The 11,089-nt window shown below is 43.8% G+C and overlaps 1 non-coding gene across 1 annotated transcript; it reads right to left on the reverse strand.

Moving 5' to 3' along the window:
* Positions 1–8,192: 8,192 nt before the first annotated feature.
* Positions 8,193–8,265, reverse strand: Trnaa-ugc (transfer RNA alanine (anticodon UGC)). The gene has a single exon. It is a non-coding gene; the product is annotated as a tRNA-Ala (tRNA).
* Between the last annotated feature and the right edge of the window lie 2,824 nt (positions 8,266–11,089).

Here is an 11,089-nt window from a genome sequence, read left to right on the forward strand (position 1 = left end):
AACGGCCACAATACAGCGATAGACACGGAAGGGTAATTTCGCAGCAGGTCAGTGCTCGACCTCAAGTCGCAAAACCCCTCAAAATATACATGGAAACGTTGAAATGAGAAATCCTATCCCTCCCGCCGTATTCTCCATACGTTGCTCTCTTTGACTACCATCTTTTTTGATCAGTGGCACACAGCCTGGCTGACCAGCACTTCCGATCATATGAACAAGTTCAAAATTGAATTTATTAATGGATCCGCACAAAAGACGCCCAGTTCTTCTGCCACGGGATTCATATGCTATCCGAAAGATGGGAGAATATAGTGGCCAGCGATGGGCAATAGTATGAATCATAATGTATTTGTAAGTTTTTCACAATAAAGCCCCGAACTTCGAGAAAAAACGGCGGAAGCAAAATTGTACACCTAGTAATTTTTCTGAAACTGTAATCATTTGTTTGTGTGTACATTTATATTACGTAGTCTCCCAATTTCCTTCGTGGTACGCCTTTCCTTTTTTTTTTTTTTTTTTTTTTTTTTTTTGGAGTTTGCTGAAATGGTAGGTGGGTCTCTTAGGCGCAGGGAAGCCAGCTTCACTAGGGGACTAACTACAAAAAGAATATCCGGCTCGTCGGAAAGCACAAAGTGGCAGCCCCATTATCCAGCGGTTCTTGTACCCGCCAGGGCGGCCATGTAGATTTTCCCAATTAGTACCAGTACTAACAATAGCCTCAGACTAAGGTCAGACATTCTCTTTACTAGTAATAATCTTAATTGGAAATTAGCTATTGTAGCCATTAAGGCGCCATCTCTGTGGCAAGTGGCACGCCTTCGGTGCCAGCAGATGGATACCGCTGCCGCCGTGGCATCCACGGCGGAGGCAGCGGCGGCGGCGACGGGAAAATTGCTTTGCGTTCCTGGCGCGGTCGCCATCTGCCGCCGCGCTACGCCGCGCCGCGGTCGGTATTATCATATTGCGAGCGCCCGCGCAGACGAATATGCTGCAGGCGGAGACCGCAGTTTATCAGAGCGGCATATTTATGCGCTGATATTAAAAACAGATTGAATTCCCCCAGGATTAAAAACTGTGTAGCACCGTACGTCATTGGTCCGCATCTAGGCGGCTTGAGAATTAAAAACTGCACGCCTTCCGGTGTTTTGATCTGTTACTTCGGTGAGATTCCACGGAGAAAAGTGTAAACAGAAAAGATACCGCCGTTTGAAAAACACCAAGATACCAAAAACTTCAAGCAGCAAGCTAGCAGCAAGTTTCAACGACTTTTCGTGAGGCAGAGTGGAATGTGTCCTTTTGTAGCATTCTTGCTTCAGTGTGCCGATCGATTGCTGTCTTAATCAGGCTTAGTTATTCAAATCGTGAAAAATATAGGAAAGAAGTAATACATTTTCTTTCACTTGTACAGCGTTTATCCCATAGCGTGGAGCCCACCGTTTTTTCTCACCAGTTTGGTAAATTTATTTTAGTTTTAACTTTGTCGCCAGTAACGTAAAGAAAGGAGGTCACCAACTCCGTTTTTAACCTTGTTCTGTATCCTACCGTATTTTAATGTGTTGTGTATCGTATTTTCTGAAGTGGATGTTGGAGATCAGATAAGCATTTGTGTAAACGATCGTGGAAATCCGGCAAAGAGCCATACTTAGGCTGATTGATGTACCAGAACAATTGGTGATTAATCCACAGCACCGATTATATCTGGGTCCAACTCTTCTCCTTGTCTGCCAAGATATATGCTTTACGTTATGTTTTAGTAGGATATAAGAAGTGCTGTGTTATGCTATTTTATCTAAAACTGACATGGTGAGACCGTGGCTGTGTACAATAAATGTAAGGTAATTCTTACAAAGAAGAAGACAGCAACCAGCCACTATTAATACTGCTATTTATTTAGGTAAATATGTGTTAATAATGCCAGTTCTTCCTCTGCTTCTTCTTTTTCACTTCACATATTAGCTACATGTGTTTATAATATTAGTTATATTTGTTAATAATGCCAGTTTTCTTCTTCTTCTTCACTTCACATATTAGGCCAATTGCCTCTTACATTACCTATCTCTTTCATGATCTTCCTACATTTCTTCTTCCAACACATTTATAATTTAGAGCCTTTAACGGTAATCTTTCCCCATCCATCCGATCTACATTTTCCTTCCACTTTCTCCTACTTTCCTTTATTTTCTATCTTAGGTGATATATTCCTAAATGTTTCATTTTATCATCTTTTCTTTTTCGATCTTCTCTTGTACATCCTTCCAGTCTTCTTAGAAATATCATTTCTTTGGACTGTTTTCTTCTTTCTCGATGTCTTGTTGTTGTCCATGCTTCACTTCCATTAGTAATCATTTTTACTGCTATCGTTTCATAAACTATGAGGTGGGTTTCTTTCCTGGCTTTATTCTGCAAACTTTTTATGATGGTTCCACGTATGAAAACATTTAATTTTTGCTCCACATCATGGCTATATTCGTAAACGATGTTGCATCCTATACATTTAAAATGTGTTACTTGCTCCAAGATTTTATTTTTCTAGACCATTTTAGGTCTTACTGGTTGTCTACCCTGAAATGCCATCACTTTCGTTTTATCTACCGACAATGTTAGGTTGTAATCTCAGGCTTTCTGCTGCAACTTATAGACTCCCATTTGAAGATCATCTTCATTCCCTGTAATCAGAGTTAGGTCATCTGCATATAAAATTTCATTTAATCTAGTGACATAATCTAAAAGAATTCCATTTATGTTCAACATTCTACAGTTGCTGATATCGTTGTCGTTCTCCTTTGTTTGTGTTCACTGGCTTTGTTGTTATATTTCCCAGATCTGTACCGATTTCGGTGTTTGTTACAATGTCTATTCTCAACACATTTCGTAGACAGTATCCACATGTGGCGCTAGGTGTACCTAAAAAATTATATTATCGTACGAAACATAGATCATGGGATATGACATCACAAACTTCGAGCTGCGTAAAAATGAAACGTAGGGCGAAATTCACTAGAGATACAGGTTAAATATGAGTACAGCATGTTAAATGAATGTGAAGTATAGAGGGACAAAATTAATAAAACCGACAAACTGTAGGTACGGATTTCTGAGTGGAAATGAAGGAAAAAAGATCCTATGAGCATGTGGCCGGAAGTGGACGGTGAGCTTGAAACAACAAACCTTCCTGCAACACAGTACAGAGCTTCATCGCAACCACGTCACAAAAGAAGTTCAAAGTGGAGCCCATGGTTTAGCATGTGATAAGGATAATAGCGGTTGCCGTACAGGGTACACAGAATCGTACTTTGGCTTACACCGGGTTGGCGGGGAACTTTCCTGGAGCTTGTACTAGGGTTCGTCTCAATATTCTGTAGAACCTGGTCCCCCAAGTAAGGTGTGCGCACAGCCCGCCGCCTCCCTGCTCGTTCGTCTATCTGAAAGGACCCACGATCACACAGACGCCCAAAAAGGACTTGAAATGTTGTGTGATGTGATAGGTGTCTGTGAGGTACTTGTTTTGGTGTATCTGTGCTGCCTCTCGACCGTTTCCATCTGCTTGGCCCTTGCACAAACACCATCTCGGCTTATTCCCGACATGAATACCTAATATTCTGCTGCTTACAGCATGCTGCGTCAATCATCCTGCTACACGCAAGGAACACAAGTGATCAGAGGAACTGTCAGCGCCATTTACCGTGGCAATGATGCAATTCCGGACATTTGTTCATAGGACCTCTTTCCGTCCATCTCCACTCAGGAATCCTTTCCTGCAATTCTTCGTGTTTATTAATGTTCACCCTGTATGTGACATGTGAGTATGTGGGAAAATTTGCGGGTAATCTCCTCTTAAACCCCTATATCGATTACTTCGTATCTGGAAAGAAATACTGCAGTGGTAAGCTCTTGAACCTCTTACTGAGGAGGGGCAATAAAGTGGAGAGAGAACGTGGACAGGAGATGAACGTACATAGGAGAAGAGGAGATGGACAGAGATGAGGGGAAGGAGAAATGGACGAAGAAAGGGAACAGAAGGAGAGAGACAACGACAAGGGAGAAGATCGAGTGAGATAAGGCAGGGAGGTAGAAACGGACAGAGAGTGAGAGAAGGAGGGAAAAAATTTGTGGTGAGGGCTATGGGACCAAAGTGTTGAAGTCATCAGTCCCTAGGCTTACGCACTGCTTAATCTAACTTAAACTAACTTACGCAAAGGACAAAACACACACCGAGGCCCGAGGGAGGACTCGAAACTCCGGCGGGTGGAGCCGCGCGAACCGTAATAACACTCCCTAGACCGCACGGCTATCCCGCGCGGCAGGGAGGAGATGGACAAAGACGTGGATGGGGGGGGGGGGGAGGCTGAGGAGGAAGAGGAGGGGGAGAAGGAGGAGGAGGCTGAGGAGAAGGAGGAGGAGATGAGGTGAGGAATAGATAAAGGGGGCAGAAGAAGATGGGGGTAGGAATAGATGGATGGGGGAGAAAGAGCAGACGGACATAGAGGGCAGGAGGAAACGGACAGGACACATGGACAGAGAGGTGGGGAGTTGCAGATGGACAGAGAGAGGGGGAAGGTAGCAGATGAACAGAGGGAGGAGATTGACAGAGAGAAGGGAAAGCCAGAGATACTCGTAGAATTGGTAGAATGAAAAACCAGTCCAAGTTGCAAATTGGTTATCTGAATGCTCTACAAATGTTCACTGCACATTTTTGACACCTTCGGAAATGCCATTTTCGACTTGAATTTGAAAATGAGTCTCGGCCCAAAACTAGTAATCGAATGAATAAAAAGTAAAAATTTGCAAGTTGGACTGGTTTTTAGTTCTGCTTATTAACAGAAGTGGCTGATCTAAGCTACTCCAGCATGCTGGAAGTTCGTCATACAATTGTAATAAATATGTATCGGGGCAACGCCAGCGACTGAGCGAGTAAACAAGAAATTGAGCAGCTTCATTCAATACTATTCCAAAAGGGTACATGCTGACATGTATTTTATGGTGATAGTGAAAAAAACATTTTATCACTTGTTCTGAAGCTTTCCTTGCACCGTGATTGGAGACTTGGGTCCAGTGATGCACACAACAAATTGTACTTATTCCCGCAAACAAGTCAAATATTTCACACTTCAATCGATACAGACGTTCTCAGAGGTTTATTCGGGAACTGTAAGAGACCATGATAGTAATTTAATAAGTTTGTCAACACAGAAAGGTGCATTACAGGCAAATGCCACAAGTAAAGTGTATTAGCTCTTTAGAATCAGTATAAACGGACCCGTGCGAGCATAAAACGGCCCTAGTTCTTAGGTAAAACCATACAAAAAATGTGTGTGAATTCCTAATGGCCCAAACTGCTGACGTCATCGGTTCCTAGACTTACACACTACTTAAACTAACTTATGCTAAGAACAACACACGCACCCATGTCCGAGGGAGGACTCGAACCTCCGGCGGGAGGGGCCGCGCAATCCGTTACATGACGCGTCAAACCGCGCGGCCACTCCGCGCGGCGTAAAACCATACACCTCCCCCTTTTTGACACATCATCTGCTTCAAGTTATCCTACGCTGTGTGGCAGATAAACGTCAAAACTGACGTCGTCCGCGGGCAGCGTAATGCGAGATGAAACATTTGGCCGGCCGCAGCCTGAAAGCCGCGCAGCAGCGGCAGCGGCAGGCAGGTGGTCCGTGCTTAACGCGCCCCTATCAAAGCTGTGGCGCTACAGTAATTGGCGCGATTCATCATCGGCGGCGGCGAGTCTCTGTGGCATTGTGCTGCGCTCTGCGCCGACAGCGGGGACCGAGTTAATTAAGAGCAGCCACCCGCATTCCGGCTTATTTACAAGACGCATTAGCGTTAATGGCGAGTGACCCGCCAGCACGGCGAGCGCCGCCCTGCGTAACGAACCGCTCGCGGCTGCCACGGCGCCACAGCGCCCTGTCACTTTGCGCCCGCCGGGACGTGCCGCAGTCCGAATAGCCCACCCCGCCCTCTCTCGCATCAGCGGGTACGGTTTGACGTAGCAGCAATCAACCTGTTAACTCCGTGTTACACAGAAAGTGACACTGATCAGCAGCAATGACCTCTTCCCCTTTTACACAACATTCATAATTTACAAATATTCACATTTCGCTATGCTTCCCAACAGTCCAAAAATTTCGAGACTCAATTAATAAAAATTAGAGAAACGTTCAAAATGATGGGTTTAAAACCGAAGCTGTTGCCCCTAGTCTAGCCCCATTTAAATACGATGCACAGAATGTTCATACAACCATGCGAAAACGTCAGAAAGTGTTTCTCTGGAATGTTCAACCCTCACGTCACATGGGCACGAATGAGGGTTATGTCGTCAAAGCGCTGCCGCTTCATGTGTATTTCTTCTCTTTGTCAGTTTGTGGAATGGAGAATGACTTGCACACGTGATCTACAGATGTTGCTCCACTGTGACTTGTGATAAAACAACACTGACACACAACGGTCACACATCCACTGCGTAACACTGCTTGCTTACAACTAATTGGTCAAGTACACATCTGTTGTTTACAGTAATTAGTTCAAGCTGCCACCGTGCTTACAGCGCTCACTTCGGCTATGAGCAAAAAAAAAAAAGCTGGTTGTTAGTTAACTATACGACATTATATGCAAAGCTGGTAAATATTACTATGCGAAGTTACCTGGCATTCTAAAAGTTTATACCTGAGCTGGAGACGAAACGGGAATACAACTTTGTCGAGCAATGCTCTAACCGATCAAACTATCCAGGCAGGCCCACAGTTTTATGCCCCTCTTACATCAGACAGTCCAGAAATTATGCAGGGTGAGTCACCTAACGTTACCGCTGGATATATTTCGTAAACCACATCAAATACTGACGAACCGATTCCACAGACCGAACGTGAGGAGAGGGGCTAGTGTAACTGTTTAATACAAACATGCACGGAAGTATGTTTTTTAACACAAACCTACGTTTTTTTTTTAATGGAACCACGTTAGTTTTGTTAGCACATCTGAACATATAAACAAATACGTAATCAGTGCCGTTTGTTGCACTGTAAAATGTTGATTACATCCGAAGATATTGTAACCTAAAGTTGACGCTTGAGTACCACTCCTCCGCTGTTCGATCGTGTGTATCGGAGAGTACTGCAACATACATCGCGTTTCTACAGAATGATCTGTCAACGTTGCTCGAAAATGTCCCACTGGAAACGCGTCGGCGTGTGTGGTATCAGCATGATGGTGCACCTGCACATTCCGCAATTAACACTAGGCTGACCCTTGACTGGATGTTCGACGGGCGTTTCATAGGACGCGGAGGACGCATAAATTGGCCAGCCCGTTCTCCTGATCTTACACCTCTGGACTTCTTTCTGTGGGGTACGTTAAAGGAGAATGTGTACCGTGATGTGCCTACAACCCCAGAGGATGTGAAACAACGTATTGTGGCAGCCTGCGGCGACATTACACCAGATGTACTGTGGCGTGTACGACATTCATTACACCAGAGATTGCAATTGTGTGCAGCAAATGATGGCCACCACATTGAACATCTATTGGCCTGACATGTCGGGACACACTCTATTCCACTCCGTAATTGAAAACGGAAACCACGTGTGTACGTGTACCTCACCCCTCATGGTAATGTACATGTGCGTCAGTGACAATGACCAATAAAAAGGTGTTAGCATGTGGACGTAATGTGCTGTTCCAGTGTACCTAAGGTCCATCCCTTTGGATCCCTACGTAATTCGGTGCTCTCCGATACACACGATCGAACAGCGGAGGAGTGGTGCTCAAGCGTCAACTTTAGGTTACAATATCTCCGGATGTAATTAACATTTTACAGTGCAACAAACGGCACTGATTACGTATTTGTTTATATGTTCAGATGTGCTAACAAAACTAACGTGGTTCCATTTGAAAAAAACGTAGGTTTGTGTTAAAAAAACATACTTCCGTGCATGTTTGTATTAAACAGTTACACTAGCCCCTCTCCTCACGTTCGGTCTGTGGAATCGGTTCGTCAGTATTTGATGTGGTTTACGAAATATATCCAGCGGTAATGTTAGGTGACTCACCCTATATACTTATAAGGATATGGTGTCTGTTCTTTCGGACCTGCAGCCGTCTAGAACGAAATTAGAATTATATTAATACCGTCAGCTGATGACGGGCGTTGATTTAGATCAACGCGGACGGGTGAAAATGTGTGCCCGACCGGGACTCGAACCCGGGATCTCCTGCTTGCATGGCAGACGCTCTATCCAGCTGAGCCACCAAGGCACAATGCATACGGCGACTGCAGGGACTATCTCACGCACGCCTCCCGCGAGACCCACATTCTCACCTTGTATGTCCACACACTACGTTCGTAGTGTCCCACCCCAACGCACTCATTACTCGCGGAAGACATTCTTACCAAGTCCCGAAAGAGATCGGGTAATACGTGTGCATCTGCACAGAACAAGAAGGTCACGGCTGGTATGGTATGTCCGAAATAACAGACACCATATCCATATAAGTATATAGTTCTGGCTCCTCATTGATGTTGAATTACTGATTACCAACGAACGCACAGAAAGAGATGGATATCTCCATGGGCGAGGTCAGCGCTGTACGGAGAATAGTCAAACTAGCTACAGCCAAGGTCCTTTAAATGTTATCGTGTCTTGGTCGCAGTGTGTGGTCGGTCATTGTCATGAATCAAAACAACAAAGCAATACAATTTATGAGTGCGACGCAGTTTCATAAGCAGCTATACTGTGCCTATCACAAAAGCCGGTGCACATGACTTTTCGAGGCGTCAATATTTGCTTGGTTTTAGTCTTCCCTGTAGACACAGTAGACACAGCATGCCTCGATTTCACTGCGTGTCGATTGAGGGTTTTCATAAGCGACTCAAGTGTCATCCTCGGTTACTATCTTGCTTACAAATTCATCATCATCTTTGATGCGACATGCCAAAAAATAAAGAGCGCTGCCCAGCCGTTGTTTTTATTTTAATTTTTTTATTTTGTTTTTTTTTTTGTTGTTGTTGCTCAGTAAGAGTCTTTAGCACATTTTTCAAAACTTCGTTTTTTCGGACACAATTACAGCGGTGCTCTTAAAATTTATAGGAAGTTCTTAAAAAGATCTGATACTGTTAACCTCCTTTTTCCTTTAAAAGTTCAACTACATGAACCAATTCTTAATGAGCCAAACAAGGAGCACATAAGCATTGCACAGAACTAGCAACACAAGCATAACTCAAAATACTGCTTTAGTTTTAGTATCACATTGTGGGTGATGCACGCCCAAGCAGAGAAAGGTACCCAGGCAACCAAGAACAATAGAACTTTATTACTGTAAGTCAAAATACTCAGTAACATTAGCAATTGAAGGAGCTTCCAAGAAAATGCAACGTAATGGTCGTCCTGTTGTCACATATGTAATAAAATGGAACACCTGCAGTGGTTCTTACGATGTTGTTTGTTATATGGCTTCCAATTTCTGTGCTTCATTGCACCATCTTCAGGCATTAACTGTCACTGAGGGGGTTAACTCCAGTCGATGTTACAGGTAGTCTGCGAAAACTAGTTCATAGATGTTGACCACTGATGAATCGGGTATGCCATGAAGCACAGACATTGGTAGTCATATAATAAATAACATAGCAAGGACGGCTATAGGTGTCCCATTTATTACATAAGCGAACAACCGAAGTCTCTGAAACCACCTATCAGAACGATGAACATCCAAAAACTGTTCTGGTAAAGGTTTGTCAAAAACACGATAACAATTCTTAATGTACAAGCTAAGTTCACAGTAGGTCACTATCGGGCAACAATGCCATAGACAATTTGTACATGCGGCAATGACGATGTCTCTGGTCTCACTGGTTAATGCTTCGCTCGGACGAACAGAATGGCTGCAATTCCGCTATCAAGTCGAGATGTCAAAATAGGAAAGTCACTGACTTGTGAGTTGCTATAAAGGCTGCCCGGTCTTGGAATACCAGGAATTTGTCTAGTATTACGTAGCTCGCGGAGTCTAGCCAGCGCTGGCCGTATCCGACGGACGTGGTACCCTCACATCTTGCAGGCGCTGCAGCAGGTAAGATGAGCTGCGATCGAGTTGCAGGCACCCTGATAGTGCCGCAACCTGCAGCGCTCTATCGTGTGGTGTGTGGCTGGATCGTAAGGCAACGACAAACGTAAACTGTAACACGTTGTACGGCCTGTCTTAAAATAACAGGTATCAGGTCTCTAAATTTGCAGTACATAAACAGAATAAATTCTCGTATTATGGAAGAAGGATAATGGACAGAAATAAGAAAAAATTGTAAACATGGACTCTATAACGCATGCCCGCGAAGAGCTACGACCACTTGTTCAGTGTAAAAACGTTCCACCGTAGCTAGGATTAACAAGAGACTATAGTTCTTCAGGCACATTAGGCGCGTCAGAGACTATGTTTACTAGACATGTTTTTCTTGTTTTGGTTCATACAGCAACACGGAATCCCCGAGAAACTCACCAGCTTGGTTAAAGTATGTATGGAGTAAGCAACAAACGGGGTGACGTTGTGTGGCTCAGTTTTGACTGTTTTGAGAGTAGAACGCAACTGAAACAATGGGATGCTTCATGCCATCTGATCTTTAACCTTCTCGTGAGAAACGTGGTACGAGGATCCAAATCAGCAACAAATGGAAACATCACAGACAAATAACTAAGTATACTTGCCCATGCAGATGTCACGCTTTTAATAGGAAATAACAGTGGTGAAACTGGAAGCTAAATGAAACCGTCACGAAAATATGTTTAAAAGTTAATTAAGAAAAAACAGACTACATGATCATACGAAGGGAAAATATGGCCGCAGGACAATGTGATAATCTTCACAAAGAAACTACACTTTCAAGAACACTCACAACTTCAAATATCTGGTGTAAATATAAATAATTGCAATAGACGACAAGTCGAATACTAAACTAGACTACGGAATTCAAAGGAGTTCTACTTTTGCCTCCAAAACTTCTTTCATTCAAACTCTTGACCAGGAAAGCTAAGCTGAATCTCTACAACACAATCATCAGGCCTGTGCTGCTATAGGCAGCCGAGGCATGACT

This window comes from Schistocerca nitens, chromosome 5 (assembly GCF_023898315.1).
Source record: "Schistocerca nitens isolate TAMUIC-IGC-003100 chromosome 5, iqSchNite1.1, whole genome shotgun sequence".
Classification (NCBI taxonomy): Eukaryota; Metazoa; Arthropoda; class Insecta; order Orthoptera; family Acrididae; genus Schistocerca; species Schistocerca nitens.